The sequence below is a fragment of the Macaca mulatta genome, chromosome 7 (assembly GCF_049350105.2).
Source record: "Macaca mulatta isolate MMU2019108-1 chromosome 7, T2T-MMU8v2.0, whole genome shotgun sequence".
Taxonomy (NCBI): domain Eukaryota; kingdom Metazoa; phylum Chordata; class Mammalia; order Primates; family Cercopithecidae; genus Macaca; species Macaca mulatta.
Genome location: NC_133412.1, coordinates 88,642,248 through 88,656,550, shown reverse-complemented (window position 1 = coordinate 88,656,550; position 14,303 = coordinate 88,642,248). Strand labels below are relative to the sequence as shown.

The 14,303-nt window shown below is 49.0% G+C and overlaps 1 long non-coding RNA gene across 1 annotated transcript in view; it reads left to right on the top strand.

The window, feature by feature from the left end:
- The first annotated feature begins 1,606 nt into the window (after positions 1 to 1,606).
- LOC144329659 (uncharacterized) overlaps positions 1,607 to 14,303 on the top strand; it is a 103,585-nt gene continuing 90,888 nt past the window's right edge. The window contains exon 1 of the long non-coding RNA XR_013395270.1: positions 1,607 to 1,797. This is a non-coding gene — a long non-coding RNA (uncharacterized LOC144329659). The remainder of the gene's footprint in view (positions 1,798 to 14,303) is intronic.

The following is a 14,303-nucleotide window of genomic DNA, read 5'->3' as shown; positions in this document are numbered from 1 at the left end:
AGAGTGGGTCTCAAGGTGCTCCCCAGACCAGCAACATCACCATCAACGGAGAACTTGCTAGAAATGCAGATCCTCAGCTCTCACCTCAGACCTGCGAATCACAACCTCAAGCCCTCTGGGGGACGCCGTTGCATACTCAGGGGTGGGTACCTGCGTTCTGTAGGGCACCTTCCCTGAGAACACAGGTTTTCCCTTCCTTTGGAGGATTTTCTGTGACAGTTTTGCTGACCCGCACTCCCAGCAAACAGGCTCCTGGGCCGGCTCTAGCCCAGGCAGACAGGTCCTAAGACCCCATTGGCGGCGCACGGGGGTCCCACTAGTCCAGGAGAGCTGAGAATCCCGCTACAGCGTCCCCTTTTAGGGCTCTCCACAACACCCAAGCCGAATAGGTCAAAATCCTTTAAGCGTTTTGGCCCTTACTTCTCTTACTGAGGTGGCACTGATGTTATTTAAGAAGCTCCAAAGGCCGTGCTGCTGCGCTGTGACCACGCATCGCAGGGATCACGTTTTCCTGCGGACGGTGGATCCTGGGTCGCGGCGCGCGCTCTCCGCAGCCTCCCAGCGCGGCCACTAGATGGCGCTGTTGCACTTTCCTATCGGCTCCGCGTGGCGCGCCGGCGCCTGTCTCCTGGCTTCCCAGGGTCGCACCCGAGTCCCCGAAGTGTAATAACGACGTGCCACTGTGAGCTGAGGCCGGCCTCACTAAGATGTCCAGGAAATAATATGCAACCAGGAGGCTTGGCCTAGAGGGAACGCTGACTGTGGGATTGTCGCTGGAGAGCCTTTAGGACTTTACAGGTCTCCCTCTCCACGCCCCGCATGCTGCCCCCACCCAAGACCAAGCCCCTTGGGGTGGCAGAGTTCCCGTCACGGACCCTAATATCAAGGCCCTCCCTTGCCGAGCGCTCATAAAAGTGGCGACAGGCGATTTTCTTCTCACGGGAAGTCTCTAATCTGATTGCATCCCGCATTCTTTTGTGTTTGAGCATCAATTCAGCCATGACAGGGAGGAAAAGGAAAAACGCCACAGTTTGGCAAGGGGCCCGCAGAAGGCCCCGAGAGAGAAGGAGCGATCTGCTGGGCTTGAGGACTGCAGGGCTGGGCACGCGATTGAGTGGTCCGTGGGCGCTGTGGGAGCAGACGAGGGACGGCAGGGTCGGGCCAGGACTGAGGAGACACTCGCTGCAGGGAGCTGCGGGGACACACGCAGCAACCTTGGCCTTTCCAGCAGCAGTTTCCTTGGAGGATGAGGCCGTAATGGTGATAGTAATAAACACAGGGCAGCAATGAGAACGAACGCACTGAACTCTCATTGCACCTCTACGAGGGAGGGACTGTGGCGTCCCAGTACACAGGTGGGGAAGTGGAGGCACAGGGAGGCGGAGGCAGGATTCCAAACCAGGCCTTTGATTCCAGGCCTCGTTGCCTCCAAGCCAGAGGCCCTCAGGTCTGCAGTAGAGGTCCTAGGAGCTGTGGTGTCCCGACTGAGGGGTCTGCCCCAGCCTGGGGCCTTCTTGGGATGTGTCTCTCCTCATTGGCTCCAGGGGCAAGGAGGGGACCCAGGGTTCGCGACTGTTCCACCCGAGGCCCCACCTCCTCCCTCAGCGCAGCTTTGCAGACAATGGGGACTCCCAAAGGACAGAGCTTTGAATCCACCTGGAAGGTTTAAGAGAAAGTGCGCAGTCGCCTATGCCCTACCCCTGAGACTGCTGACAGGCATCGCTGAGGGCTGCAGCTTTGGAATCAGGCATCTTCTGAAGAAGAGAAAGGCACCACAGCCACAGCACAGAAGACTAGGTGAGGGCAGTGGGAAACCTCTGGACCAGGAGAAGCGGCCAGCCAGAGCCGACCTGTCCATAGGGACCAGATGGAGAGAGGGAGGTGGATGAACATGAAATACAAGTGCAGGAAATTGCTGTGTAGACAGCACCCCTGGAGCTGAGTGAGGCTCCCGGCAGGGTCTCCTCTCAGTGACTGGCAATCCACTCACCTAATTGCTCAATCCGGGATGCCTGGGAGCTGCCCTCGCCCCTTTCTTGCTAGGTGTTTTCAGGCAAATGCTTCAACGAGCCCCTCAAGACCACCCCTCAAATGCCCCGCTCCTCAAGCCTCCCTCAGCTTTTGCTTTAGTGTTCCAGAAACACTAATTCAGGTTTCTGGTTTTACTTTCTCATAGGACCCTGTGTTAGGGTGTTCGTGTATTGTTATAAAGAAATACCTGCAGCTGGATAATTTACAAGCAAAATAAGTTTAATTGGCTCACAGTTCTGTAGGCGGTAGCGCATGGTACCAGCGCCTGCCTCTGGCGGGGGCTTCAGGAAGCTTCCAATCATGGCGGAAGGCAGGGGGTGGGGTGGGAAGTCAGCATCACATGCAAAGAGCAGGAGCAAGAGAGAGGGGGAGTGCCACACCCTGTTAAACAACCAGGTCTCAAAGACTCACCCACTGTGGTGGGGACAGCACCAAGCAAGCCATTCCCAAGGGATCCGCCCCCATGGCCCAAACACCCCCCACAGGCCCCACCTGCGACATTGGGGTTTACACTTAAGCATGAGATTTGGAGAGACAAGCAGCTAAATTATATCAGCCCCCCCCAATTTACTGTCTTAGATTTTTTTTTTTTTAAATTTAAGAGATGGGGTCTCACTCTGCTGCCCACGCTGGAGTACAGTGGTGCAATCAAAGTCCGCTGTGACCTTGAATTCCTGGGCTCAAGCGAGCCTCCTGCCTCAGTCTCTCTAGTAGCTGAGACCACACATGGGTAACACCACATTCAGCTAATTAATTACTTTTTTTTTTTTTTTTTTAAGAGATGGGATATCACCATGTTGCTAAGGCCAGTGTTTTAGATTTTTTTTGAACTTCTCCCTTATAGCTTTTAACAGTTTGCTATGACCCATCTACTGGTGTGATTTTTGGCCCGTCTCTCTGCTTCCCCCTCCTCCTCCCCGTTCCCCTCCTCCTCCCCTCATTCCCCTCCTCCTCCTCCCCATTCCCCTCCTTCTCTTCCCCATTCTCCTCCCCTCTCCTCCTCATCCTCTTTCCTTTCCTCCTCCTCCTCCTCCTCCTCCTCCTTCAGGCTGTAAGCCTCCTGAGACTGTCAGTTTTGCTCCCCACTGTGACAGGGCCTGGGGCAGCCCCTGGAATCCAGTGGGACTTGAGAAAATTGGCATCAGCCTTCTCCTGGGCCCCAAGCTCGTCCCCACCCCTGCTGGTCACACTTTGCTGTCAGCTTATGCTCTAGTGGTGGAACATTCTCTCCCTCTGCCTGCAGTTACTCAAAGATAAGATTTACAAGCAGACTACTTGACCGGGCACAGTGGCTTATGGATGTAATCCCAACACTTGGGAGGCTGAGGTGGGCAGATCGCTTGAGGCCAGGTGTTCGAGACCAGCCTGGGCACCATGCAGAAACCCAGTCTCTACTAAAAATACAAAAATTAGGTGAGTGTTGTGGCACACACCTGTAGTTCCAGCTACTCGGGGGGCTGAGGCAGGAGAATCACTTGCACCCAGGAAGCGGAGGTTGCAGTGAGGCGAGATCCGAGATCACACCACTGCACTCCAGCCTGGGTGACAGAGTGAGACTGTCTCAAAAAAAAAAAAAAAAAAAAAAAAAGTGCAGAGCCTTTTTTTTGGAATTAATTTTAAATTGACAAGAGATGCAAAAATGTAGATAGTACAAGGCACTCCTGTGTACTTTTTATTTCAACTCGCTTGTGGGTCATTTTTTTTTCTGAGCCATTGGAGGGTGAATTTTATGGAACATGGCCCTTTGCGCTTCAGCACTCCAGTGGGTATTTCCTAACAATGGAGATAACCTCTTATGTCATCACAGTGCAGTCACTGACACCAATTTGCATTGATGCAATACTTTCATCTTATCTACTGTCTGTATTCTAATTTTGCCTCTTGGTTTAATAATGACCTTTATAGCATCCCCCCTCCTCCATAGTACAGGATCCGGTTTAGGGGCAGATACTACATTTAGCTGTCATGTCTCTTTAGATACCTTGATCTGGACCATTTCCACAGCATTTCTTTTGTCTTTTATGAGATTGGCATTTTCGAAGCATATAGTACTTCTGCCTTTAAAAAAAGAACCTTCTTTATTTTGTGTGTGTCCGATGAGTCTCTGTAATTATGCAGGAACAAGAACAGACGATTTTATTTCTTCTCAAGGTATCCCATGTGAAAGCAGATTTAAAATCAGAACCTTCTTCAAGTGCCTTCTCATAGCACAAGCTATTAATATTTTCATTTCTCTTTGCTACCATGGGATCTGTGCAAATGCTGGAACGTCAGGAGATGGCTCTCTTTCAATGTGGGCTCTGAAAAAAACTCATTTATTCTCAGCTGTGGTTGAAAGACCTTAATAAGCCTCCTGGCTTCGAGCAGGAAGGCCGGCTTTAGGCATGAGTGATGCTGGCAGTTCCCACGCTTCCCAAATGCCATTTTCCCTGTCGGTACTGCCCGAGCGGTGCTATAAAGTCGTCCCCACAGAGCAGCTGTGGCTGGGAACAATCGACCTTTTACCTCCGTGGTGGTTTCACTGCATCGTTTTCGAAAACACTCCAGTGTGCCGTACCACAGCGGGGATGCCGGGGAAACAGTTGGCACACTCCCTTGCCCTCTGGGCCACCTCTCTGCACTTGGAGTGCTGCTAAAATGCTGATGTCCCAAGAAGAGGGGACACCAGAAGCTATTACTGGCCATTGGCTACTGAAGATGACCTAATAACTGGGTGTCCCTGGGGAGGATGGTGGAGAACTGGACCACAGGGGTGCATGGTCCCTGGGACTGATAGCAGCGGTGACACCCTCATAGACCTCCTTTTCTACATGACTCTCACTGGTCCCAGAAAAGAAAAAAGGCATATCCTTGTTGATGCTTTAAAGTCTCCATTGAGAGAGCAGCCAGAGGAGGTGGAAAGAGAACCACTGTTCACTGTTCAAGTCTTGGGTTCAAATCTTGACTCTGCCTCTGATGAACGAGGGGTTTTAACTGCTTCTGTGCCTCTTCGGTGTTCACAGTTTGTGGTGACGATAGAGGGGGTGATATAGGGAACGGGCATCGGGTCTGCTTAGAGTCAGAGCTTCCACAGTGCAGTGTGCTGCCTCCTCCTGCCTCCTGACTGCCTCTGTGCTCCCCCAGCATTGAGATGGGGAGGCTGTGTCACCATGCCCCAGGCCACGTGGACACAAGTATCTGTGTGTTCTAGATTTGTTTTGATGACGTATGCTAAGAAGCTCAGATATGGGAATAATTGTCACCAAGAAACACCTTATCCTAATTACAGTTTCCTGCAAACAGGAGGCACGTTCACAAGAGGAAGCGCCGGGTTGGTCAGGGTGATTGGGTTGGGGAACATGGGTCAGAGGCCTTTATTGTGCTTTCCCTGGGGTGGAGCAGAGAGGCAGGGCAAGTAGTCTCAGGACTGGTGAATTTGAAGAATTTCCAGGTTCTGGGGCATCCAGGCTGTCCCTAGTTGTCTGGCACCTGGGCCTGGGGTGATTAGGGTGGATGAATGGTGGCCCAGGAGGGTGGGAACCCAATAAAGAAGGATGCTGGAGGGAGTTGTGAGATCGAGATATGTTTGTTTGCATTTGAAAAGCATACCTGGGGATAGGGGGCAATTTGTTGGCTGTCTTAGAGATTAGCTATCCCTGGAGGGGCAGTCCCTTGAGGGTCAGCAAAGCCACAAATGTGATAGCATCAGCATACAGAAATAAAAGGAATGAGGAGACATGGTTGATATGGGTACTTCCATCTCCTGCAAGGAGTACGCTCTGACTTTGGACAGCCCCCCAGGAGGCTGCTCCCTGGGTCTCTAAGGCTGTGGCTTTGTGTATGGTCTTCTAGAATGCATGCTTCACTGACACAAATATAAACTTCCTGGGTGAGCACAGAATGGCTGGATTCTTCATTTAAATGGGGATGCTTCCAGCATTCCATGAAGCTTGGCAGGCAGAGCAGTGCCTGCAGAGGCCTTGTCAAAAGCCTCTCTTCAATCTGTTTCTTGCTCAACAGGTCAGCCAGGGCAGTCACCAGGAGATGCCTGCCTGGGGTGGGTTGGGGAGGCCCAAGAAGAGGACTGATCCCTTTGGGAAGAGGGTGGTGAACTGGCTTTGCATGACAGCTTGTCTCAGTGGAGTTTACCTTCTCTCCGATGGCAAGTCCGAAGGGGAAGGAAAACATCGTACAGACCACTCTGGAATGTAAGGGCTCTGAGCTCACCAGGTTTTGTTTGCAACTGAGAATGAGGCCATCTCAGGTGACCAGCTCCAGCAGGGAACAGTAGAGTCAAGTGGCCCTGCACATTACTTCCTGTGTGTGTGTTTGTGTGTGTGCACTTGTGTAGGCTATGGGGCGGTCAAAACTGTTGTGAGCTCCAAGGGTGATGGTGAAGGTCAGTGTTGTGCAAGGCCACTCATGGGCCACAGTGGGTACACACTTGGGGTGGAGAAGGGAGGAAGACCACCTTTTTTGTGGCTCTCTGAAACTGAAGAGTTGAGGGCTACTGATGAGGATTGATGTTGTCTGAGTTCTGGGAGGAGCATCTGACTTGATATCAACAACTGGACTTGAACTGGAAAAATCTGGAAGGTTGGTGAAACACTTTGACAGAGAGACTACAGCGCATTGGTCAAGCCAAAATTACAGTGCCCCTTCATGTAGCCTTTTGTTTTTCCTTTTTTTTTTTTTTTTGAAATGGAGTCTCGCTCTGTCACCCAGGCTGGAGTGCAGGGGCATGATCTCTGCTCACTACAAGCTCCGCCTCCCGGGTTCACGTCATTCTCTTGCCTCAGCCTCCCGAGTAGCTGGGACTACAGGCGCCCGCCACCACGCCTGGCTACATTTTTGCATTTAATAGGTGCATTTTCACCGTGTTAGCCAAGATGGTCTCGATCTCTTGACCTTGTGATCCGCCTGCCTCGCCCTCCCAAAGTGCTGGGATTACAGGCATGAGCCACCGTGCCCGGCCCATCCAGGCTTTAAGTTTCTCTGAGAATGTGCTATGTGACTTCCTCCCTCCTCCTCTTGGTTCCTTCTTTCCCTTTTCCCTTCCATTTCATGCATACTGTGAATCAGTCACTGTGTCTTAGGCACTGGGGACAAAAGCCCCAATGCTGGCCTGCGTGGAGTTTATAATCTAGACCAAGGTTCTTCAGCCTCAGCGTTATTTAGTGCTCTGGGCTGGGGAATTCCACTGCCAGTGGCTGTCCTGGGCATTATGTGGTGTGCAGTTGCATCTCTGGATGCTACCTAGTGGATGCCAAAAGCTCCTCCCTCTGCTCCAGTATTTGGCAATGAACAAATGTCTCCAGGCATTCCCCCCAGTATCCCACGGGGTGTCACAGTCTCCCTGGCTGAGAACCACAGGTCCAGGGGGGAAAACAGCTAACCCATCAGCCTGGTCAACACAGCTTGCATAGCATGGCTAGAGTGCCCAGATGGGGCTACTCAGGAGTCTTCTCCTGATCAGAGTCTGGGGCAGTGGAATTTGCAGTAGGTGGTTAGTACTTACCTGTTGAGAAGGTAATTAACCACAGGTCCCCAAATAAAACCCCAGCCAGAAGAAGAACTTTTTTTTTTTTTTTTAAGACAGAGTCTCACTCTGTCATCCAGGCTGGAGTACCAGTGGTACAATCATAGCTCAGTGCAACCTCCAACTCCTGGGCTCAAGTGATCTTCCTGCTTCAGCCTCTGAGTAGCTGGGACTACAGTCACGTTCTACTGCACTTGGCTAATTTTTTAGTTAATAGTTGCTGTAGAGACAGGTTCTTGCTGTGTTGCTCAGGCTGGTCTCAGGCTGTTGGCCTAAAGGTATCCTTCTACCTTGGCCTCCCAAAGTGCTAGGATTACCGATGTGAGCCACCACACCCAACTCTCTTAGTATCATGGGGCGCTTGTCCTGGATTCTCTGCATTGGTTCCATCAATCAGGTATCTGTAAATAAGATAAAGAATAAAATGACTTCCCTTGCTAATCTCTTTCTGCTTTTCCTTTACCTTTACATAAACGCATTGTAGGAGAATGAGTTCATTTGGTGGCAGGCCTGCAACCAGAGGTTTTCTACTTTGGAGTAAACTTCGAATTCCCTTAATGTTTCTGTGGCCTTTTAAAGAGGAGGCAAAGAAGAGGGTCCTAATGGTTTTCTTTGTGTCTGATCCAGGGGAGCCAGCTTCAGCTTTTGCCAAGTGTTTGGTTGCATCTGACACTTGGAGAAGGCACATGCATCTGCTGCCCTGACATCCAGCAGAAGGAACCATCTGGCTCAAGAATCCATTACAGAAGAGGCCATCAGCACCCGCCACTTGTGTCTCCCCATGTCCAGCTGAGTTTCCTTCTCTCTGCTCAACTCTGAAGTGTTGATGGGTCAATCGATGCGGCCCTTGCCGTTGCGTCTCACTGGGAATTCCGATGAGGCGGCTGTCTGCCTGCGTGCATGCCAGCTAGCTCCTTGGTCAACACACAGTTATTTAAAGTGCTACAAGATACTGCTGGAAAGGATTTTCTCTGGCTCATTTGACTGTTGAAAAAGGCCACGCCTGCTTCAAGTTCCTCAAATACTCAGGGGGTAATTACAAGCATTTTTAGAAAACAAAACAGCCAAATGGAAAATTTTTGTTACAAAACATGCTTTGGCCACTTCAATAGTTGAAATGACAAGAGATTGGAAACCCCCTTAAGTGAGATCATGCTATTTTTGAGAACATATTCTTTAAGAGGAAAACTGTTCTAAATACTAACAATGGTGACAGTGATGCTGTATATGATAACAATGACAGATCCACATAATTTCCATTCCCGAAGGTCCCTTTCGGTCACTCAGGCTCCCAACCTTGGAATAATCTTTCTTTCCTGCATATCATCTCATGGTCAACTAGTTGCCAAGATCCCTAGAGTTTCCATCTTTCATCCCACATTGCTGTTTTTCTCCTTTCCATCCCCATCACCTTTGTTCGGTTCCTCATGTGTCTTTCCTAAACTTTGGCAAGGGCTGCTTAACCTGTATCCTTCCTCCCTTCTATTTTATCATTCACCTTTCAACCATTTCCCAGGAATTCCATTGTATTAGTTACTTATTGCCGAGTAAAAACTAGCCCAACATGTGTTGGCTAAAAACAACAAATATTTACTACGTCACATAGTTGCTGAGGGTCAGAAATTTGGAAACATCTTAGCCAGATGGTTCTGGTTCATGGTGTCTCATGAGGTTTTAGCCAAGATGTCAGCTCGGGCTGCAGTCATCGAAGGCTTGACTGGGACTTAAGGATTCACTACCAAGATGGCGTACTCATATGGCTATTGGTAAGAGGCCTCAGGTCCTCCCTAGTTTTTGATAGGAGGTGTCAGTCTTTCATCACATGAGTTTCTCCACAGTGCTGCTTCAGTGTCCTTATGACATGGCAGCTGGCTTCCCCCAGAGCAGGTGATCCATGAGAGGAAGCGAGGAGGACAATGCCATGCCTTTTAAAATCTAGTCTTGGATGCCAGACACCATGTCTCCCTCATATTCTGTTAGAAGCTGGCCCACATTTTAGTTTAGAGGAGGGGAATTAGGTTCCACCTTTAGAACGGAGTGGTGTTGAAGAATTTGTGGACATACTTTAAAATGATCTCATCCCTTATGAAAACACTGCTGTCTGTATTTTCAGGGAATTTAGTCCACAAGCTCTTCCATGGTTGGTTTACCCGGTCTAGACAGACAGGCTGCTGGAAAAGTAACCCAGTCCTGCTGTATCTTTCCTTAAAAACCCTCACAGACTGTCCCGTGTTTAAAGAACTTAGCACAAAGTGCTCCTCCCACCCTCTGCGACCCTTAACTTTCCCTCCCTTCCTCCCTCCTTTCCTTTCCCTCCCTCCCTCCCTCCTTTCCTTTCCCTCCCTCCCTCCCTCCCTCCCTCCCTCCCTCTCTTCCTTCCTTCTTTCCTTCCTTCCTTCCTTCCTTCCTTCCTTCCTTCCTTCCTTCCTTCCTTCCTTCCTTCCTTCCTTCCTCTCTTTCTCCCTCTCTCTCTCTCTCTCTCTTTCTCTCTCTCTCTTCTCTCTTTCTTTCTTTTGATGGAATTTCACTCTGCCTCCCAGGCTGGAATGCACTGGCATGATCTCAGCTCGTGGCATCTTCCACCTCCCGGGGTCAAGCGATTCTCCTGCCTGTCTCCTGAGTAGGTGGGAATACAGGCTCCCACCACCACGCCTGGCTAGTGTTTTGTTTTGTTTTGTTTTGTTTTGTTTGAGACAGAGTCTCACTCTGTTGCCCAGGCTGGAGTGCAGTGGTGCAATCTCGGCTCACTGCAATCTCTGCCTCCTGGGTTCAAGCGATTTGCCTGCCTCAACCTCCTGAGCAGCTGGGACTACAGGTGCATGCCACCATGCCTGGCTAATTTTTTTGTATTTTTAGTAGAGACGGGGTTTCACTATGTTAGCCAGGTTGGTCCTGATCTCCTGACCTTGTGATCCGCCTGCCTCAGCTTCCCAAAGTGCTGGGATCACAGGCATGAGCCACCGTGCCTGGGCAATTTTTTGTGTTTTTAATAGAGAAGGGGTTTCACCATGTTAACTAGGCTCATCTCCAACTCCTGAGCTCAGGTGACCCACCCTTCTCGGCCTCCCAAAGTGCTGGAATTACAGGCTTGTAGCCACTACTCTCCACTGCCACCCCTAACTTTTAAGGTGATTGACATTTCTGGTCATATCTTCTCCTACTCCCCAAAGGGCAGCCTACCTTCTAGTTTACCTGGAAGCTCACTGTCTTCTGAACACATCCTGTGCTCCACATCCTGTGGCTCCATCAATTCCCACTGCCCTCTGAACTCCTGCCTCTCCCTTACACTCATTTTTAATCACCAAGCCCTGCTGGCTTTACTTTCTTAATTAGTTCACAAATAGTTCCCCACCTCTCTCTCTGTCTTTCCAACTCAGGGTCAGACCCTTGGCTTCTCACCAGGAGTCCTGCAAAAGTTTCCCCTCTGGGTTCTCTCTCCACCTTTGCCTGCTTCCTCACCAATTTCTGGAGTTGCCCTGTGACCCATCTAAAGTGTGAATCTGACCACATTCACTCTTTGCTTAAAATCCTTTCCTGGCCTTGCACCAATGACTGGATAAAGTCCAGCTTCCTCGTGTGGAACCCAAGACCCTCTGACAGGTGCCCCAGCTGACGGTCCTCTCAAGACTCCCACATCTTGTTCTTGCAGCACTGCACCCCAGGCTGTTACAGACACACCGGGTGGTGTCCATTTTTTCCCTTTGCTCATTTCCCTTTGGCAGGTGAGATGAAGAGCCAGTGGGAAAGAAAGCTGCACAAGAGGAGCCCACATGAATGTAAGCCTCAAGAGCCTGAAGACATCTAGGGGAGCACTCAGCCTTCCACCTGGCGAAGAATGGGGCTCCTCAGTTAATTCTACATAGGCCTCAGAGGACGGGGTACATATGGATTCTGCAACCAAGGTGCTACTTAAACTCCCTAATGATCTTGACCTGGAAAATGAGGCTCTTTGCCGAGTCCCCTATAAGCCTGTCAGAGCTGCTACTAATAACTCACAGCATATCTGGCAGAGTAATATGCCCAGAGGAATTTCTGCTTTTCTGTGCATTTTTAAACTCACTTCCAAATTAGGGAAAGAAGCACTTCCTCACTTCTGTGCAAGAATCCACATTTCTGAATGGTTCCGCCCTGTTCTTGCCTAACACAGGCAGTATTGTGATACGATGTGGATGCCCAGTTAATATGAATACAGTTGACTTTTAAAGAGATCAGTAAGGGAATTCTGAGAGCTCCCTCACACTTTGCTAAATGCGAAACAAAGCTGTCTTCTGCAATGACCTTCCCCTTCTACTCAGAGCTGTTGCGTCTTGGGAAGGGTTTGATTCCTTTGCCTGGGAGTCATTCTTGTGGGCATCACTGTCCAGCGCTGGCATGAATGGAGCTTACTGGATGTTTCCTTTTCTTGTGGTGTGTGGTGCCCTTTAGTGTTATTTGCGAAATATTTTCCTTTGTTCCCACTCTGGCCACATGCTGGGGTTGCCCATCCTGGTCCTGTCTTGATTGGATGGTGTCAGTTGATTAGCTCACACCAATGATTGTGCATAGATCATGTCATCCAGAGACTGGACATTTAATTGTAATTATGAGACCCTCCAGATCTCTGTTTCCTCCTGGCACTGCTGATCAGCACCATTTGAGATGGTAAATGTTCAGTAAGCCTGGATCTCTGAGCAGAGTCCCCTTGCTGACCTGTATCATGATTTTTAGCCCACTGAGATTTTGGAGTTGTTTGTTACTGCAGCACAGCCTATCCTGACTGATCTATAGCATTTGGCATTTTTGGCAACTTAATATTTACCATAACTTGGCTTGCACAAAGGCAGTGTGCCTTTGTTGCTTTGTCAATTCACAATTCTTGAGGAAATTTTCACTAATGACCCATTAGAATTTATTATTCTTTTCAAGGTTGGGAAGAGGATGTTGTGGACTAATATCTTTGGCAACTCAACCTAGTGCCAAGTGGTCTAATATCTGAGAATGACCTTGGCATACTTTGTGAGGTTAACCCTTCCTGGCTTAAAAACAGATGCCCCAGCTTTGGCCAGGCCACTCCATGGTTAATATTGATAATAACAATTGATGGGGTGCCGACTATGTGCCAGTCACTGAGTATCTCTAATTATTACTGTAACTCTAAGCGAGGCTGTATCTTATTCCCATGTCTCAGATGATAACACTGAGGGACAAACAGGGAAAATCTATTTAAATAGATTGCCTAACCTCTCTTCGGTAGTGGAGCCCGGATTTGGTCCTAACTCTGGATGTAAAAGTCTATGTTTTTTTTTATTGCACTTAGCCAACTCTCCTTTGGAAATTTCTAGGAGAGGGATGAAAGGTGCCTCTGTCCTTAGGGATGTTATGGATGTTATCCTTGACGGTATTATCCCATTGATATTCTGTGTTTGGTTGGATGCCACATTTTTATTCATTCATTCATAAATTCATTCATGCATTCATCCACACACTAATTCATGCATTCACTCTTTCATAAATTCATTCACTCATTTGCTCATTCATTAACTCATTCATGCATTCATTAGGCTTTGATGAGAGTCTATCAGGTGCTGGGTTTTGTTTGGGATTAGGATTTAGACAAGGACTGGTTAGGATTTCTGTCTTCAACCTCAGTGGACTCACAGCCTTGCAACAATAGCTCTGTGTGTGCGCGAATGTGTGTACGTATGTATATATATGTACACTATACATATGTGTACACCCAGAACTGTTCCTCCAGGGCTGTAAGTACATACATGTATTCACATATACATACATATATATACACATACATATACATATGTGTACACACACACACAATGTTATAGATATGTCCAGGGAAGTATGAGCCCACTGAGGAGGTGGTTTCTGGTCTAGATAGGATATAAAGCTGTGTCAGGGCTGGCTTCCTGAAGGAGATGATAGTTTTAGAGTTTTTTGTCTTCTATTTTTCTTTGAGAGTTTTTCACGCTCCCCCTGACCCTCATTCCACTAAATTCACAGCCTGAGGGTCAATGTCATTATCCCCAGCCATGATCCTTCTGTTTATGAGGGTCACAGTGTCCATGGCTTCTATCTTCCACCCTCTTCCCCTTCCTCTTCTCCTGCCCCCACTGTGGTGTCATTACTTCCCACATCTAGAAGGTTAATGGCCCCTTCCAAGGAATGGTGATATGGAATCCTAGCTCTTTGGGGGCATATATAGATTTTTTTTCCTCAAAGTTTGGCCTGTCACTTGCTCTTAATGGCTTGAAGTTGGTTGCAGAACTATCCGGCAGGAACAAATGAAAAGAACCCTCTGATTATGTGCTCCTAAGATGGCTGGGGTAATTTGAGCAGAAACGACTTTGCAGCTCTGGGGAAAAAAAATGTAATTCTCGTGTATGAAAAGCGTGAACCAGAGTTGCCATGTTCACTTCTTGTTTTTAAAGCCCCCACAGGCCAAGTCACATATCTGGGTCAGAGGGTCTATTGATTACCTGTCAGGCCTTGAGGTGTGAGTGATCAATAATACTAACCTACAGGAAAGGTGGCCTTGAATGCAGAAATCCCATCGTGTTGACCATCCGTTTTTTTCTGGTCTGTAAGTGCTTTGCAGAGAAGAAAAACTGTCAAACCTAGGGCCACAAATGACCCGAATCCTAAAACTGTTCCTACAAACCAAGGCTTTGGAAATGCCCCGTTCCAAAGGAAGCAGAGGCAGGTTGTTGGCGCTGTCTCTCAGCGTTTGGACAGTGGGGCAGACGGGGAGGCAGGGAAG